The sequence below is a fragment of the Tenrec ecaudatus genome, chromosome 15 (assembly GCF_050624435.1).
Source record: "Tenrec ecaudatus isolate mTenEca1 chromosome 15, mTenEca1.hap1, whole genome shotgun sequence".
Taxonomy (NCBI): domain Eukaryota; kingdom Metazoa; phylum Chordata; class Mammalia; order Afrosoricida; family Tenrecidae; genus Tenrec; species Tenrec ecaudatus.
The window spans coordinates 72,727,001-72,744,935 of record NC_134544.1 but is presented as its reverse complement, the minus strand read 5'-3'; the positions used below and the strand labels follow the sequence as shown (position 1 = coordinate 72,744,935).

The 17,935-nt window shown below is 42.5% G+C and overlaps 1 pseudogene; it reads left to right on the top strand.

Moving 5' to 3' along the window:
* Positions 1–15,805: 15,805 nt before the first annotated feature.
* LOC142428227 (U1 spliceosomal RNA) lies at positions 15,806–15,993 on the top strand (annotated as a pseudogene).
* The last annotated feature ends 1,942 nt before the right edge of the window (positions 15,994–17,935 follow it).

The window sequence follows — 17,935 nt, the reverse complement described above, 5'->3', positions numbered from 1 at the left end:
CTTGCCATCCTTGAACCCAAAGGGAATCTGGCTGTACGTTTTCAAGATCGGTTTGTTCTTCTGGAAATCCATAGTACTAGCAGCACCCTTTACTAGTACCTTCATTCACCTGAGCATAACGAGCCCACTAAATTCAGTTTGAATCTCACATACTTTCAGCCTTGATGGCTTCTTTCTGACCCCTGACCTGCATTGTAAAGAAAGGTCATGTAAAGTTCTGAAGGGTGTTGGTGAGTCTCTTCTGGATGGAAGAGGAGAGACTTACTCATTTAGCACTTTCTCTGGAGCTTACGTATCCTGGATTGCCTTTGACAGATATCGGAGTAGTAGCTAACACTGCATGAATCACATCTGGAAAAGAGAGGGCTGTGATTCAATCCTGTGGGGTTTTAAAATTTCATTGTTGTCCCCATCCTAATCATGGTCCTTTGCTTCTTCCGGAAGTCAAACCTGAGGCCGTGTTTAGTTAACCTGCCACCAGCCATGATTTTGTGCCCCCCCTCGCCCCTTCAACACCTTTTTATTTTTCTTGTGAAGAGAGCAAAAGAACTCTCTTCAAACAAGGAAAGGCTTTTACAAAAGATGCAGGCAAGATTCCAACTCTTTTTTAGTTGTATATGATTACTGTTTATTTTGAACTGAGTTTTTAAATCAACATAGCTCAGGAAACCTCCAGGCATCCTCCTTCCTTCCTCCCAGTTACTCTCACAACAGCAGTGAGGTAGAGCATTCATTCTCACCCCCAATATTTAAAAACAAAATAAATTAAAAAGGTTCAAAGTACTCAATCTTTTGTCTATTTGTGACAAAAGTAATAAAGATCAAATAATTGGAGTTTTCTTGGAAGTGTCAGGATCTTTTGGAATTTGAACTCTGAAAAAGTTCTTCACTGCAGTACTTTGTGGATCCTTACAATTATTATTGTCCATTCCAGGATTGCTTGGTTCCTGCAATAAACTGTTTGATTATTAACTCAAACTCCAGTTTGGTCTTTGGAAGGAGGAAGAGAAAAAGGAAATACTATGTACATTTCTTGAGAAATGATATTTGCCAATCACTGCCAAATTCCTTAAAAAAAAGAAAGAACGAGAGAGAGAAAAGGAACAATAACAATGGACTTACCATCTCTGGGAAAAGTTATCTTTATGCCTTCAATAACTAATCTTTTGTGGCAAGATTCTATTTGTTGTAAATATAATAAATAGCTAGAGGGAATCTGACTACAGAGTAAGAACAACCATGAACATTGAACAATCTGTTTGAGCCCATTCCCCAACCTGCTTAACTTTGTGTAACAATGCAGATCCCACAGCTTGTCGAGCTTCCCCTTGGATATGGGATGTTGTCACAGAATGTCAGAATACCTCATTTATTGCCAGAATTATTCTGCATTTTCCTTCCTGAGACTCTGCCTCTGTTGAGCCCTTTCCTCCGAAAAATATCCCTTTACACCACATACGTATCAGTTTTCACTAAACCTGGCCAGGCTAGCATGTCCACCTTCAGGTCACAGATCACATGGAAGAGAAGAACTTTGTTCAAGGAACCAAAAGTCACCATAGATACGTCACCAGACCAAATAAGACAACATTTGGAACCAAGAACTACAAAGACCCTATCTTGTAAGGAATCGTAACCCCACCCTAATTTGTATTCACTGACCATCCCTGTGAAATGTGTTAAACATTCATCATCCTATACATTGGCATGCTAATTTATTGGAATAGTTGCCTAAAACTGTAAACTTGGTCCACTGTCTTCTTCAGGAGCTTTCCTTGGGGAATCTTCCTGCTCAGTCCTTGCTCGCTCCAAGGAAAGCAGACCCCTGTCACTGTCATGCAGCTCCTGTCTTTGTTTCTCAGCAAGAGTCATGTTGGTAACATGCCACACATTTCTTTTTTTTTGTAAATTGTTTTATCAGGGACTCCTACAACTCTTATCACAATCCATACATACATCAGTTGTGTAAAGTACATTTGTACAGTCATTGTCCTCATCATTCTCAAAACACTTGCTCTCCTCCTAAGCCCCTGGCATTCGCTCCTCATTTTTCCCTTCCCTCCCCAGCCCCCTTCTTCATGAACCCTTGATAATTTATAAATTATTATTTTGTCATATCTTTCCCTGTCCGACGTCTTCCTTCACCCACTTTTCTGTCGTCCATCCCCCAGGGAGGAGGTCACATGTAGATCCTTGTACTCGGCTCCCCCTTTCCTGCATGCTTTTCACACATTTCTTTTTCCTGAGTGCTTTTCAACATAAAATTATAATTTATCTTCTAGAGTCGCTATGAGTCAGAATCAGCTGTATGGCAGTGAACTTCACGTTGGTTTTATCCCAAAGAAGATGATGGGGTCATCCTTTCGCTTTTCAGTGTCTGAGAAGGCTAGGAACATCTTTACTTTATTTCATAGGCTTCTAATATGCAAAGTACCTCATCCATTTCCAGGTGAAATTGCAAGCACAGTGAAAAATGTTACATCATGAGCAGAGTTCTGTAGGATCCACTGACCTTGTCCATAAGTCATGAATTTCCTGTGGAGAGTCTTCTGCCTAGTGGTTACTTCTCACAAGTCGTGTCAAGATTCCAAAAATAGGTTGACATAGGATTCCGTTACTTGTCATCAGTGATTATTTTCCCTGTTCCCAGTTTTCCAAGACTTGGACCCAGGAGTGATGAATCCCTCACAGATCCTCTCACTAAGCTTCGCTGTGTCTGATGACTCCATGTTGCCAGAGCTGGAACTCCCAAAACCTGCAGAAGAGTTTGTAGTAGTCTGTGAACAATATATTCTAGTAGAAGAAACCCCGCCCATCGCTAAGGAACTGATGCTCAAGCTCCAGAATGCCCACCAAGCAGTTCTCGCTGCAGCTGAGCACAATGACCCCGAGGGCACAGCGGTCCATTACTGTGTGAGAGCAACAGTGAGAGGACTCAGTGCTCTTACAAACACAATGTCCCTGATATAATGACAGTGGTCTATAGGGATCACATGGTTTTAGAAAACACAGGGTCAAGTCTTCTGGAGCCAGAGCAATAGGGAGGCACAGGACCATCCTGTCAACCTCTAGGGTTTCCGTTCCCTCCAAAATATTTGCTCCATTAATGACATGTTCCTTAATATTCATAACAATACCCCAAAGATATTGCAATTTTCATTAATTTGTAGATTTTATTCATACACTAAATCACATGTGTGCAAGTATACCTTTTTATATATAAATGTTGTTTGCATCATTGATAGCTATGACATGTATTTAAGGATTTTATATCCTGGATTGGTGTATTGGTGCGATACTTTATTGTGCCAGCCTGGCCGATAAACACAAGTAGGATTAACTGAAGGGCAGAGGGCTAAATGGCTCGGTGAGTCTCACCTTGCTTGTTCTGTTCCTCAGTTTAAAGGGGTACACTACCTGTGGGATGCCTAGCCTGTGGACTGTGTCGCTGTAAGTTGAGGTCCCTTTAAGCCTACACGATTGGAATGCTCACCTCTGGAGCTGGGGACCGACAGTTGATGACAGTTGGGGACCTGCCTTGCTGTTGGCTGCCTGGAGATATATAGCCCAGCTCTCTCTACAGAAGGGGACTGGCAACTGGCGACTCTCAAGCGTTAAAGGACTGCTAGTGCCTCACTGGTTTATAATTTAACTGTTAATTCCTTATATTATCTATCTGTATATAATTTAACGGTTCATTTCTTCTATTATATATCTATCTTTATAAATATATTTATATATAATTACTAGCAATCTGGTTTGTCTCTCTAGAGAACCCTCTCCAACACAATGGGACTGAATGAAAATGAAAGCACCCAACTCGTAGAGACCCTATAGACCCTGTGGATTGCCAAGACAGTAAATATTCCCCCATCGATAGTTTTATTGGCATATATTCGCATATCATACAACTCACTAGTTCAATCACATCAAGATGTGTTGTACAATCATAACCACATCAGTTTTAGACCATTTTCTTCAGTCTTGTACTAATTGTTATTAGTTACCCATGTCCCCCATCCTCCTTGCGATACCCCTAAGTAACTATTCATCTAGTTACTGCTTCTATAGGTTGACCTACAATGGATTTCATATACAGAATAACATTGAGACAAATAAACAAAATAAACTAACAAGAGTAACAAAGTAAAACATAACCTCAATAGAAAAAAAGCAGAAACTATTAAAAACGAGAACTTAAATGGATCCTAAGGGAGAACAAATGATAGGGTGCTAAATATGCTTTCCAATGCATTATGCATGTTAGCCAGGCTATTCACCTCTCTGGTCCATGGTCAAGGATGATTCACCAGGGGCTTCATCCCTCTGTATTTCCCCTCCACTTTTTAAAAACTAAAAACTGAAACAGCTTTAAAATGGGCCGACAGGGCGATGTAAATGAAGGAATGGCATTGATTTGCAGGAGGCTGTGGATGACAGTAGACATTTGCAGCTCCACACATAGAGGAAGCCTCCATTGAATGCCCTCCAGTCACAGTTGGGTGTGAATAGCCAGGTGATCAGTCAGAGGGCATTGCAAAGTCCATTGTGCCACACTAGTTAGGTCAAAATGTAATCTCTTATCTGAGACTATAAATCAGTGGTTCTCAACCTTCCTGATGCTGCTTTTCATACAGTTCCTTATGTTGTGGTGACCAGTAACCATAAAACTATTTCCATTGCTACTTCATCGCTGTCATTTTGCTACTGTTATGAATCATCATGTCAATATCTGATATGAAGGATGTATTTTCATGGTTACAAATTGAACATCATTAAAGCATAGTGATTCATTAACAAAAGAGAGAGAAAGAAAATGAAAGCACAACAGAACAAACTGTTGGACTTAACTGAGGAGCACTTTGTGAGCTATTTGTAGCAACAAACGTCTGTATCATGTTGAAATACAACTCGGACGTTAATTACCTCAGTTTCCAACTAATGGAACTAGAAAAAGGTGAGTATGCCATATCATAGCTTAGCAGGGCAGGCAGGAATGAATAAATATAAAAACACAAATAATTACAATAGAAGGAACACAATTAGTGAGCCAATTAAACTAAAGCTGACTCTTTGAGAAGATGAAGTCAAGTGAAAAATGGCCAGTTTTCCCGATCATGACAAGAGAAGGAGAACCGGAATCCGCCAGGTCAGAAACCAGAGGAGACACCGCTCTTCAGGTTTGCTGGACATGTTTTATGAAGAACTCCATGCCCACAGTTTTAAAATACCATTGGACTGGGGAAATTCCTTGGAAGGAAAGAAAACCAATAATGTTCCCACACAAGAAACAGGTAATGGAGTCGTCCACTATCATCATGTGTATTCACATCTTAAGGGGGAAGGAGAGAGGATGCATTGCAAGCTCTCATACCACAAAGGTTGTTGTATATGTAATATAAAGTTTGTAAAATAAAAACTACTTTTTAAAATAATTGATAGTATGTAACAAAGAAATGCTTTATAAACAACCAGTTTGAGTGCTCTATTTTCCTTTGAGGGTGTTGTGTTTCTCTAAGTCTGAGGGAATGCTCTGGCCCATGGTCTCTACTCATCTGTTTCTAAATATCAGGGGACATGCAAATGCAGCTCTCTGCCTGCTGATAAACTGGCTACAGTTTATTCCACTTAAAACCTTTTATTGCTGTCAAATTTCAAAAATTATTATTTTTTTCTTTTTTTAATTTTAACAATTTATTAGAGGCTCATACAATTGTTATCACAGTTCATACATATACATACATCAATTGTATGAAGCACATCTGTACAGTCTTTGCCCTAATCATTTTTTCTCCTCTTTTCTTTTTTTACATTTTATTAGGGACTCATACAACTCTTATCACCATCCATACATATACATACGTCAATTGTATAAAGCACATCCATACATTCCCTGCCCCAATTATTCTCAAGGCATTTGCTCTCCACTTAAGCCCCTTGCATCAGGTCCTCTTCAAAAATTATTTTATTAGGGGCTCATACAACTCTTTTCACAATCTGTACATACATCATTTGTGTCCAGCACAATCGTAAGTATGTTGCCATCATCATTCTCAAAACACCTGCTTTCTACTTGAGCCCTTGGTATCAGCTCCTCATTTTCCCCTCCCTCCCCGCTCCCCCTTCCCCTGAACCCTTAATAATTTATAAATAATTATTATTTTATCATATCTTACACCATCTGACATCTCCCTCACCCAGTTCTCCACTGTCTGTCCTCCAGGGAGGAGGTTATATGTAGAACTTGTCATCTGTTCCCCCTTTCTCCCTCACCCTCCCTCCACCCTCCTGATATCGCCACTCTTACCACTGATCCTGAGGGGTTCGTCTGTCCTGGATTCCCTGTATTTCCAGTTCTTACCTGTGCCAGTGTACATCTTCCGGTGCAGCCAGGTATATAAGGTAGAACTGGGATCATGATAGTGGCGGGGAGGAAGCATTTAAGAACTGCAGGAAGATTGTATGTTTCATCGTTGCTACACTGCACTGTGACTGGCTCGTCACCTCCCCACAGCCCTTCTGCAAGGGGATGTTCAATTTCCCCCAGATGGGCCCTGGGTCCCCACTCTGCACTCCCCCTCATTCACAATGCTATGATTTTTTTTTTTGTCTTTGATGCCTGATACCTGATCCCTTCGATGCCTTGTCATCTCACAGGCTGGTGTGCACATACGATGTGGGCTTTGTTGTTTCTCAGTTAGATGGCCCCTTGTTTATCTTCAAGCCTTTAATACCCCGGATACTAAATCATTTGATAGCCGGGCACCATCAACTTGGTTCACAACTTTTGCATATGCACCCACTTTGTCCTCAGCGATCGAGTCGGGACAGGCCAGTGTGCTTCTTCCATGTGGGTTTTGTTGTCTCTCAGATAGATGACTGTTTGTTTATCTTTAGGTCTTTAAGACTTCAGGTGCTATATCTTTTTGGAGCTGGGTACTATCAGCTTTCTTCACCACATTTACATGTGCACCAATTGTCTTCAGCGACTTCAGGTGCTATATCTTTTGGTAGCCGGGCACCATCAGCTTTCTTCACCACATTTGCTTGTGCACCCATTGTCATCAGCGATTGTGCCAGGAAGGTGAGCATCCCAGACTGCCGAATTGTTAGAACAAAGTGTTCTTTTGTTGAGGGAGTACTTGAGCAGGGGCCCACTGTACATCTGTTTCCTTAATAATAAACCTATAAATAAATCTACATAGATTTATTCCCCCCTTGTCATATATAAATATATTTGCATCTTTATATGCCTGTATTTAAATCTCTATGACTATCCTTTGCCTCCTAGTTCTTTCCTCTGTTTCTTTGTACTTTCCTCTTGTCCCACTGTCATGTTCTGCCTTCATTTGAGTTTTAGGAATTACTCTTGGTTACATTGCCCTTGATCCAGCCCTGACAGACCTCCCACACCCTCCTTGACACTCACTGATTTTGGATCCCTTGTTATTCCCTTGTCCCTGGGCTTGTTAACACCCTCTTCCTTTCCCCCGCTCCCCCTACCCCCATGTCCCTCCGGAACTGTCATCACGTTGTTCTCTCTTGTGGCTTGTTTATGCCACCTATCCTTCCAGGTAGACATGATATGTACTATCACAAGACTGAGTACCACGAAGCAACAACAAAAAGTAAAACAATAGTTACAACAACAACAACACACACGCATACACACATAAACATAGGACTAGTTCAGGGTCTGCTGGCTTTCCTTCATGGGTGCTTTCCAGTCAAGTCTGATGGGGTGCCATGCCCTGGCACTGCCTCTATCCCTGGGGACTTCATTGCTCTGCATCCCCTGCTGCTCTGCTGCATGACCCCAGGGGCTGGCTTCGGCATGGTGGTCTGATGGTGGGCACAATTCCTGCTCTGTGTCTCTAGTGTTGTTCCCAATGGTGCTATGGGTCAATGAGGAACACTGTGTCCCATGGTTGGGCTGGCCGAGTGGTCATTTCTGTGCAGTGCTTTTTTGAGCAAGAACGTTGTCCTCAGGGCTTGGTGAGCCAGAATGTGTGTCACTCTTCTTTTTTTCCTCCCTAAGCCCCCTCGTTGGCTCCTGTGTGCTCTGACCAGACCAGTCCCTCTTCCCCTCTTTTTGAGCTGTACCGTCAGTGCTATCCTCTGAAGTGAATTCTTCTTGGGGGGAGGGTGGTGCTGTACACTTAGTTGGTAATGGGGCTCCTCCCCCTCACCCCGCCAGGCCTCTCTATCAGTTCCCTGCTTCAAGTCAGTGTGTTACATTTTGTCTTGGAGCTCCAGGCTGAAGTCTTGTCTCTCTTTCCCTGGGGAAACCCAATCAACACCCTCCCCCTGTGAGGGTTAGTGCCCTGTTCCCCCAGGAAATCTGTCTTATTTTAATTTCATGGTTATACCTCTGTTATCTCATAATTCAAAAGTTGTATTGTAAAAGTAGGAAACATTCTCACATGCAGAAAAAGCAACTATTCCTATGCCAGGTGTCCCAAGCATCAAAGTTCTGATGAAGCTCAAGAACAGAGTTTACATTAAGACTCAGGCAACTGAAGTCCCTAGAAAGGGATAATTGTGAAGTGTGCCCTCATGACTGAAGGTTGGTGGTTTGAACCCACTCAGTGATGCTTTAGGATGCAGGGCTCATGATCTGCTCCTTGCTGTTGTTAGGTACCATCGAAGTGCCTCGGGCCCATAGGGATTGTATGCACAATCAAACCAAACACTGCACGGTCCTGCCCCATCCTCACAATTATTTCCATGCCTGAGCCCATTAATGGAGTCACTGTGTCAATCAGTCTGTTAGAGAGCCTTCTTCTTTTTCACCACTCCTCAGCTTTATCGAACATGAGGTCCTTCTCCAGGGCCTTGTCTCTCCTGAAAATATGTTCAAAATATATAAGACAAAGTCTTGCTTTCTTGCTTTGAAGGAGAACTCTGGATTTACGTCTTCCAATACAGATCTGTTTGTCCTTTAAGCAGTCCATGGTAATAATAATATTCTTCTCCAGCACCACAATTAAAATGCATTTATTGAAATATATGGGCCCATGTTATCAGCAGCAACAGAACTCAGCTTTAAATAAATATGACTGCTGAAGGGGTCTCTCGTGGCCTGTACTTAAAACATGAGGGTGCAATTATACTTCCCTCCCCTCCATATTGTAACGACACATTTCCATCTCTTTAATGGAGCCTGAACCATCACAGCTCACAGGAACACTAGTAGAAGAGCATCTAAAGAATTCACAAGTGAAGAACAGATCTGGGAATCTCACTAAATGTATTATTAAGGGTTCTCTAACCAAAACCAGGACACTTACGATTTTTTATGGATAGATACAGCAGGAAGGATTATAACAGCTAATTAGTCCACACCGCAGTACAGAGGGCTCAGTTCAATTCACTTCCATGGAAGTTAATATGGAAGCAGACAGCTGAGTCTTGCCTCTGGCAATGCAGGTAGTCAGGCAACAGGCAGCAAACAGCAGGTGGGGTCACCAGCAGCTCAGGAGATTAGCGAAGAAGCTGTGGATGGGATATAGAACTCAAGCAATGCAAGAGACGGGATCTGACAGCCTCAAGCTCAAGCCATGTGTACACCAGCAGCATGGCAAAGCAGGTCTAGAAGGTACCTCAAGTTCTAGCAACAAGATCCATGGATTGCATTCCCACAAGTAGTGTAGCTCACAAGTTGAGGCAGAAAACTAGCTAAAGCTGTTGCACACTGATCCCCAGAGAGCAAGGGGGAGGGGGGCGCGAGGCTTGCTGAGCCTACTGTCAAATCAAGCGACCTTATAAATCCCATGTGTTCCTATTTACTAGGTTGGCACATTAAGCCTACCTGTCACCCCAGATCTGGTCCAACTCGTGCATCTGCAGCTGGGACAGGAGGCCTCAGGACAAGGGAGAATCCAGTGAACCATTGGGTAGGGTGAGGTATTTCCAGAACTTTGTGTCTGAATCCCTGAGCTACTTGCATTTGTGGGCTGCCACCAAGAAAAATAGTGACACAAACATGTTCCATGCTCTTGTGAATAAAGTCCAACAGTCCCATATATATTACACCAACTTATAAAGAGCATAAATATAAATAAATGTATTCTGAGGCTCCACCTGATAGAGTAAGTGGAGATGAGTGTCAGTGGCACCTTTGTAAGAATCGGCTCCTCTGGGAGTTGAATGTTGGCTGAACCCTCAGGAGAACACAATCCTCTACCTGTGTTTTCCATTCACCAAGCCCGGGGTCCTCTTCATCTAGGCCAAGCTTGATGCTAAATGAATTGCTCAAAGAGGTAGAAAAATCCAAGGGGCAGGAAGCTTTAGGAATAAGGTCCATGATGCCCAACTCCCAGGGATTTACAGCTTATAAAACATCCATCATTTCCATTTTTCCATAATGTCATGGTACATTGAACATATAGTCCAAAGTTTGAGGATCATTGAAATCTATCGATCATGCTGAATTTAAGAGGAGGCATGATTCAACGTCTGCTAAATATCGGAATGACTGAGTGAGTCACCAACAGGGAAAAAGATCACTTCCCGTAAAATAACTGTACTGCTGAAGAGATTTAAAACTTACTGTGGAGTACAAAGTATTCACATCACTCTAAAGCAATTTAATGATTTAGAAGGTTTCCATTAATAAGTTGTGGGGATAGTTGTTCAGCCCTGCTCATACTTTTTCTCTGCACACAGTTGGATATCTACAGCAACCTCTTGGACTTGAAGACTCTTTCCTCATAGGTCAGATGTGAAGAACATAAACTTTCCTCAGCACACAAATAATGGCAACTTGAAGAAACAATTTTATTAACTTTTTCTTCAAATGGGTTACGTATAAATCATGTGTTTTTTCTGTCTTCCTGGGTTCTTTTAGTGGATTTTGGACATATAGAGGCAAATTAGGAAAGGCTGCATTAAGGGAAATTATTTGAGCAATTTGAGGCAGTAGAATTCCGTTCTGAACGATGTCAGATTACAATATTCATAAGGGATAAGACGACTGTGCAGAGATGACCTCTGCACCAGGAGGCAGAAGAGGCTATGGTGGGTATCTACTCCTATGAAGATGCACATCCTTGGAAAACCAAAGGACATTTCAACTTGGCTCTACAGAGACACTGTGAATCAAAATAAACTCCATGGCAGTGTTTAATTTTAGGGGCTTACAAGGAGGCCAATTCTATTGAAAAATAAACTGAGCATTCCATGCCCAGGTTATGTGTCACTGAATCTTGAGATTGTGGCTGAGATCATGCGAAATAAATAAATAAAATGCCTCTATGTCCCTACTCCCAGTGAAATATTGAGGATTTGGTTACTCCACTAAACTTCAGTCTGAAAAGACATACATTGAGACAAACAGAAATGACACAATGTATTAATTTCTCAGAGACTCTCCTGATTTAATTAATTGTGTAATTGCCTTCCTGAACCAGAGAAAGCTTTCTCTGACAACCAAAATTTACAAGAAACACCTGTGTTAACGGGGCTCTTGGTTGAAGTCATAACTGGACTTCTTGCTTCATCATTGAACAGTGTTTTAAGCAACTCCACTTGACTCACACACACCTATGGATCAAAGGGTCATAGGTCAATGCCATCCTGCTATTAGATATTACTGCCCTTGAAGGACCCAGACTCTTGGTCATAAACTGGATCCCAGAGAGTACCATATTTAAGGAATTGTACCGTGTCAATCCCTGAGATTAACTCTTCCCAAGCAGGTCATGCTTTCGGCATTCATTAATGAATGATACAGGAAGGGTCAAGAGAATGTGGAAAGAGTACCCAAATCTCTGTACCAAAAAGAACTAGTCTATATTCCACCATTTCAGGAGGTAGCATGTGAGCAAGAATCAATGGTGCTGAAGGAAGAAGTTGAAACTGCACTGCATGCATAGCCAAAACCAAGGCTCCTGGAGTTAGCCGAGCACCCAATCGAAATGCTTCAGAAGAAGCACTGAAAGCACTCACTCATCTATGCCAGGAAATGTGGAAGACAACTACTTGGCCAACAGCCTGGAAGAGATACATATTTATGCCTATTCCAAAGGAATGGGGTCCAGTAGAATGCTCAAACTATAGAACAATATGATTGCTATTGTATACAAGTAAAATTTTGCTTAAGATCAAAGAACACTAGTTTCAGCAGTACATTGACAGAGGACTGCCTGAAGTTCATGCTGGATTCTGAAGAGGATTTGACACAGGGAGACCATTGCTGATCCTAGATGCATCTTGGCTCAAAGCAGAGACTACCAGAAAGATATTTACTCATGTTTCATTCACGATGTCAAGGCATTTGACTGAGTGTACCATAGTAAACTGTGTTTATCTTGAGAAGAATGGTGTGTTAGTCTGGGTAGACTAGAGAAACAAATTCATAGACTCATGTGTGTAAGAAAAAAGGTTTAAACAAAACAAAATAAAGAGGTTTATACAAAAGAGAAGTTGAATATTGAAGAAACATCCTAGCTCAGTCCAGATCAAGTTCATAAATCTGTGATATTAGCCCATATGGCCAATACCAATCTATAAGTCCTCTTCTGACTCATGAAACACATGCAATGATGCCAGATGTGGGAAGATCACAGATCAGTGGGTTGGAAGTTTTCTGGATCCAGTGTAAGCATCTCAGTGCTGGCAGGGGTCTCTACATGGTTTTTCTGGCTCCAGAGGTCTGGTTGCATCAGGATAGGCCCATGTGGCTTCTCCAGCTCACAGGGTGTAGCACTATGTGTCTTCTCAGTAGAGAGTCTCCAAAGGAGTGTGTAGTAAGAGAGAATCTCTCCCACCTCCAAGGAGGAAATTCAGGAATCCCCAGAATTCTTAGGAGAAAGAATACAGAGGCCTCATTAGCTATGACCTGATTGACACACTAGACTCCACCCCTTCACTCTTAATCCTCTCAAGCTCCTAATTGACACCAGATTATGTAGCTACCACAAATGGGAATTCCAGAGCAATTCCTTGTGCTTATGAGGAATTTTCACATGGATCAAGAGGCAACTGTCCGAATAGAACACGGGAATGAATAGAACAAGGGATTTAAAACCTGTGTGGTTTAAAATCAGGAAAGAGGTGTCTTAGGGTTCTTTCCTTTCACCATACTTGTTCAACCTATATGATGAGCAAACCATCAGAGAAGCTGGCTTATATGAAGAAGTATGTGGTAACAACATTGGAGAAAGGTGTGGGGAGAGGTCAAACGCTTACAGACATTCTCCCCAGGGTAGTTAGGCAACCAGACTATATGGCAGGCCTCACTCCCTGCTACAGGGGACATAAACTATTCCTCCTTGAGGCCTGAGACCAAGCGTTCACACCCTACTGATAATGGTTCCCATGGAGATCTAGGGAATAGGTGAAAGTTAGGCTGCCATCCTGAACCTAGGATCTGCTCATCTTGTCACATGTATAACCCCAATCCCTCCCCTTCCTATTGCATGTATGTCCCTAGACCACCCCTCTCTCATTACTGTATTACCTATAGGACAGCCCCTTCCAGTGACGTATGTCCTCACCTGTAATTAGGGGGCTTGCGTGTCCCCAGAGAATATAAAAGGGGCCAGGGCTACCATTTAAACTCTCTCTCTCTCTCACTCACTCCACGTGGACCATCAAGTGGGGCAGAGGTCAGCATGCTACCATGAAGCATGTCTGACTCCCATTTACTTCAATACTTCACTTCTATCTCTCATGCTCTCTATAACTTTACTATGATGTTTAATTATTATCACTGTACAATTGCGCCTACCGGACCCATAATGATGTGTTAGGGGCTGGCTTCCCCTGACAGAAAGGTTTATTACCAACCTTCAGTATGAAGCTGACAAACTTGCCTGATGAAAGTGAGGAGGGTTGAAGCACTTGCTGATGAAGAGCAAGAATTTCAGCCCTCAGTATGTATTACAAGTCGATGTAAGGAAGACCACAATGCTCACAGCTGGAACAATAGGTAACATCATGATAAATGGAGAAAAGATTAAAGTCTTATTTGGATTCACAATTAGTGCTCATGGAACAACAGTCAAGAAATCAAAACATGTATCGCTTTAGATAAATCTGCGGCACAAGACCTTTTTAGAGTATTACAGAGAAGTGCTGTTCCTTTGAGGACTAAGGTGCTCCTGACCCAAGCCATTCCCCATTGCATCATATGCTTGTTAAACTTGGATATTGACTAAGGAAAACTAAGAATCAATGCATTTGAATTGTGGTGCTGAAGAGGAACACTGTAACTATCGTCGACTGCTAAAAGGACAAACAGATCTGTATTGGAAGACGTAAGACCAGAGCACTCCTTAGAAGTAAGGATGGCAAGACTTCATCCTACATACTTTGGAAATATTGTCAGGAGAGACCAGTCCCTGGAGAAGGCATTGTGTTTGATAAAGCTGAGGAGTGGCAAAAATAGGAAGCTTTATTTTGTTTTCCTTTAAAAAAACATCATTTTATTGGGGGCTCTTACAGCTCTTACAACATTCGATACATCAATTGTATCAAGCATATTTGTACATATGTTGCCATCATCTTTTCCAAGACCTCTTCTACTTGAGTCCTTGGTATAATTTTCTCTTTTTTTCCCTCCCTTCTCCATCCTCCCTTCCTCATGAATCATTTATCAATCATTTTTGTTATTATTTTGTATCGTACAATGTCCTTTGTGTCTCTTCACCCACATTTCTGTTATTCGTCCCCTTAGGAGGGGGTGCTATATATCCAACCTTGTGATGAGTTCCCCCTTTTCCCGCCGTCCCGGGCCATCCCCCTACTCTCATGATGTAGCTACTCCCACTACTGTTCCTGAGGGGTTTATCTGTCCTTAATTCCATGTGCCCAGAGCTCTTATCTGTACCAACGTGTGTTCTCTGGTCTAGTCAGATTTGTAAGGTAGAACTGGGTCATGGTAGTCCAGGGGGAGGAAGCATTAAGGAACTAGAGGAATGCTGTGTGATTCATCTGTGATATACTACACCTGGAACCATTCCTTCCTTATAACCCTTCTGTGGGGAGATATGCAATTGATATCCAATTGTCTACAGATGGGCTTTGGGTCTCCACTCCAACCCCTCTTGTTTGCATCGATATAGTTGTTTGTTTTAATCTTTTGATACCTGATACCTGTTCTCATTGACATCTCGTGATCACACAGGGTAGTGTGCTTCTTCCATGTAGGCTTATTTGCTTCCCTGCTAGATGGCTGTTTGTTTGACTTTAAGCTTTTAAGACCCCAAATGTTGTATCTTTTGATAGCTGGGCACCATTCACTATCTCCACCACATTTGCTTATACACCCATTTTGTCTTCAGCAATCGTGTTGGGAAGGTGAGTATCAGAGTACCAGGTTATCAGAACAAAGTGTTCTTGTGTTAAGGGAGGCCTTGAGTAGAGACCCAAAGTCTGTCTGATATCTTAATATTTAACATATAAATACATGTACATTGGTCTCTATCCCTTTCATTAAACATTAATATATTTACATATATACATGCCTATAGTGATACTTCTGTAAATAGCTTTTGCCTCCAATTTCTTTCCTCTACTTCCTTTCACCTTCCTCCTATCCCACAATCATGCTCACCCACCATTTGACTCTCGGTAATTCCTCTCGGATACATTGCACTTGCCAGGCATTATACACCCTCCTGTTCCCTGATCTGTGAGTTTGTTGGCTCCCCATTCCCCCTCTCCACCACTTCCTCTGCCCTGTCCCCCAACACAGCTCCCACTGCTGGTTACATTGTTTTCTCTTTGGGATTGTTCATCCTGCTTATTTTATATAGAGACATAGGGCAAAAGAAAAGCAAAAATAAACAAAGCAAAACGAATACTTACCTGGCAGGGGAGATACCATGATCACGAAGGTGGTTTTCCCAGGGCGAGGTTTATTCATCCATTGCATTCCGGATGTGGTGACCTCTGCGATTTCCCCAAATGTGGGAAAATAGACTGCATCATTTGTGGTAGTGGGGGACTGCAGATCAGGTCTGATGAGGTGCCAAGCCCTGTCCCCCAAGTCAGAAGTCTATTTTCAGGATTCCTTGGGGACTTGGTTACTTTGCTGCCCTGTTGCACTTCCTTTGATTTCACCCCGCGGTGTCTGGAGCAAACTGGGCACACTTTCTGCACAGTGTCTCCAGTGCTGTCCCCAGTAGCACTAGGGTTCAGCGAAGGAATCCCATGTCTCCTGGTGGGGCCAGCCACACGGTCCTCTGTGTGGATTGGCTGCTCCAAGCAGGGATGTCGTCCCCAGGGTTTGGTGGGCCATGATGAGATTCTCACTCTCACTCTCACTCTTGCTTGCTCTCTCCCTCATAGTTTGGGTCTGGACCTCATCGTGTGGGTCTGGACAGATCAGCAAAGAGCAAGGTTCTTGAGAAGATTGATTGACACAATGGCTCCATCAGTGGGCTCAACCCTGGCAATAATTATGACGACGGCACGGGACCGGGCAGTGTTTGGTTCAATTGTACATTGGCTATGGGCTGGAAGCAATTCGATGACACCTAACAACACAGAGCAGATCATGAATCCTGTGTCCTAAGACATCGCTGGGTGGGTTTAAACCACCAACCTTTCAGACATGTGTGTACACTTCATCATTTGCATCATGTAGAAACCTCAGTGGCCCTGAGTCTGATTATAAAATCTATCCTTGAGCTTTATCAAAACTCTGGTGCTGGGGGCACCTGTCCGGGTCTTTTTCCCTCCATAAGGCACAGGCGCTTTTACTGCAGGTGAGAATATTTCCTACTTTTACAATACCACTTTTGAATTTGGAAACACCAGGGAAGACTACAAAACCAGTAAATAAAAATGGAGAGATTATCTAGGAACACAGTGAGACAGAGCAGAATCCCCAAACTGAAACCATCTACAACTGGTCCTTGGCCTGATCCTGCGCTCTTCGGGTCCTGAGCGCCCCCTGGAGTCCAGTCTCTTCCCTGCAGAGGAGGTTTGTGTCTGGGCTCTCACTGACTTCCCACATTGTGTCACTTACATTAATGCATGATCATTTCCTCGACATTCATGCTCTTTCTAATCATCTGCAGAAAGAGAGTGTTCTTAGAGTTGTCTCTGGAGATGGTGAATTGACGCTTTGCTCAGTCTGTGTATAATGTAGTCCCACCAGAATAACTAATGTATACAACCCACTGCAGGCCCTTCACTGGAGCCTGATGGGAACAATGCATTTCACAACTATTGAAGGTGAATCCAGACGCTGCACAGGAGAGTCTCCGAGACACCCCACCACCACCACGACTTTCTCAGATCGCCCCCAGATGGTGCTCACACTGGACACCTACAAACACAGAAACACCACGATTAGAGGACACATACACAAACAAATGTACTCGATATTAAACACACACAGCAAGGGTCTACAATGATTACCATGTAAAATGGACAAAGATTGGTGCAAAAGTAGTTTTGTGTATTTGTATTATTAATAGTTATGATATGTATTGATTGAATTTTATATCCTGGATGGCTGTATTGGACTGAACAAAAAATGAAAGCACAACAGAACTGTGGGATTCAACCGAAGAGAACCTTGTGGGCTATTTGTAGCAACAACCAACCTGTATAGTGTCAAAATCAAACTGACGTTAATGACCTCATTTTGCATCTAATGGAATTAGAGAAAGATGAGTGTGCCACCGCCCAGGTTTACAGGGGAAGGGGTAGGGGTGCCAGGAAATAATTAATATAAGATCTCAAGTAAATGAAATAGAATGAACACCATCAGTAAGTCAATTAAACAAAAACTGACTCTTTGAGAAGATGACCTCGAGTGATAAATATCCAGTTTTCATGATCATGACAGAAGAAAGAGGATGCAATTCTACATGCTTTCTGAACAACCTCATGCCCACAGCTGTATATATCACAAAAATGGAGGGATTTCTTGGATGGCAAGAAAACCAATAATGTTCCTATGCAAGAAACAAACGAT